Below are 2,021 nucleotides of genomic sequence, written 5' to 3'. Positions count from 1 at the left end.
AGTCCAGCCCTCAACAGCCAATCAGGAGCTACGCAGGTCCCGTCCAGCTTGTCAGTGAGGAAGTGCAGTGCAAACGCGCTGTTTATTTTGCCCTCTCTAAGCAGCAGGAAGGAAAGAAGCTACTTGCAAAAAGGACGGGAAAATGAGAAAAATGTCGTAAAGATGGTTCGTTTATTGAAAACAAAAAGCCCGTTAACACATTGTTTATGTTAATGCTAATTCGGTGTTTCACAGGCTAATTATCCTCCATTTTGTGAGCCGCTACAAACCCCAACATCGCGTGCATAGCTTGAAACGCCGAAAAACGGTGAGAAATGTTTGCCCCGCCCTTTTTAACACATAGTATAACAAACATTTAGCTTTGAACTAAAGTCAACAACAACTAACAACTAAAGAAAGACATTTTTTTTTATTTATAATGTCAGTTTAAAGTAACTAGGAGGATATTTTGCTGTGGTTTCTTCTAGCACTGGTCGGCCTATGGTGAATGCGGGGTTCTTTGATACATCTTAAAATAACTCACTACGTGCATTCCTTCGTATTTTATGTATCCTAATATTCATTCAATATTGGTTCATTCATAAGTTACTCATTATTGGTATTTTACGTTACGCTTTCTGATTCTGGTCAATGTTAGTGGTTACTTACCATAATAAGTATTATTACTAGAGACAGTTCTCTAGAACAGGACAAATGTGAGTTGTTCAATGTGTAATCCTCATATTTAATATTTAATCTTATTTAATCTTTTACAACTGAAGCTTAAGATTTGAGATTTGATGAGATTTAAGATTTGTGGATCAAGGTTGATCTAATTTGCATCTGAGAATAGGATGTAATAGATGTGACCTTGTCTATAGGTCAGGTTTCTGAGAGGACGGGAAAAGGACCAGGACAAGATCCCCGTCGTATTTGATGGCAAGCCATTAACCCTGAAGGAAAAGACACAGCCAAGGAGATACAGGTATACAAGTAAGACACAGACAAGGAGATACAGGTATACAAGCACACTCGTCTTTCAAAATATTTTAGTGGCATGCAGAAATTATATATATACAGTAAATATATGTATATATCATAAAGGTAATCTGTTATCTTCATTTTAGATATCAAAAGGGCTTGGTGACTCCCAGTGTTTTCTATCCTGTGGTAAATGGGTCCAAATGGCGGTTAGATTGTTAAAGGTTGCCGACCCCTAGTGTTGGCTATGTAAAGACACAGTTGAAAAAGGCTTTTAAATGATCACTTAGCATCACCTGCTGGCAAGTGAAAGGCATAACATGCCTAAATCTATCTGTCTGTCTGTCTGTCTATCACATACTGTATAAACACCGTATATAAATATTATTTTAATCTAATCGAAAAATTTAATTAATTGATAGCCCTTATATATCAATAATAATCACATATTAATAATCAATTGCATTTTAATGAGAGTAATCACATTGGAACTGGGAATTAATCAACCAGTCATATATTGTCATGATTAATTATGAATAATTAGGGTAAATTGTCACTATATTTTGCTGGAATAAAAAGAGGAGTAACAGCAGCTGTTGTACATGTGTTTTTCACACATGTTTTTATTTAGCAAAATGTGGAAATTCTCCAAACATTTAACTTAGTTCCCCAGAAAATGTATTAAATATTAGGTACATTTTTTTTCCCATAAAGTTGGAGGATTTAAGTCATGACTGTGCATCTTAACAGTGCCTTGTAGAAAATGTTGAAATTTGCCTTCAAAAGTTTCTGCCTTTTGACATTTAATAATTGTGTCGGTCATAGAAAATGTTGAAATTTGCCTTCAAAACTTTCTGCTTTTTGACATTTCACAATTGTGTTGGTTGGCTTGTCAGACTTATTTACTGTGCATGCTGGGAGGCTTTCTCTGGATGAAATGGTATTTTAAGCTTGTTGTGTATCCACTAACAATAGAGTGAAATTATTAGATATACAATGAGAATGCCATTCTGCACATGTGATAAAATGTGTAAAAATGAAAAGATTATTCGACACAAATT

At 34.9% G+C, this 2,021-nt stretch overlaps 1 long non-coding RNA gene across 1 annotated transcript; it reads left to right on the top strand.

Annotated features, from left to right (window-relative positions):
- LOC103399965 (uncharacterized) lies at positions 1–1,613 on the top strand. Its single transcript, XR_523737.2, has 4 exons — positions 1–165; positions 235–307; positions 861–964; positions 1,107–1,613. It is a non-coding gene; the product is annotated as an uncharacterized LOC103399965 (long non-coding RNA).
- The last annotated feature ends 408 nt before the right edge of the window (positions 1,614–2,021 follow it).

This window comes from Cynoglossus semilaevis, chromosome 2 (assembly GCF_000523025.1).
Source record: "Cynoglossus semilaevis isolate Cse_v1.0 chromosome 2, Cse_v1.0, whole genome shotgun sequence".
Taxonomy (NCBI): domain Eukaryota; kingdom Metazoa; phylum Chordata; class Actinopteri; order Pleuronectiformes; family Cynoglossidae; genus Cynoglossus; species Cynoglossus semilaevis.
Note: the sequence above shows the minus strand (reverse complement) of the source record. Positions and strands in the feature narration are given on the sequence as shown.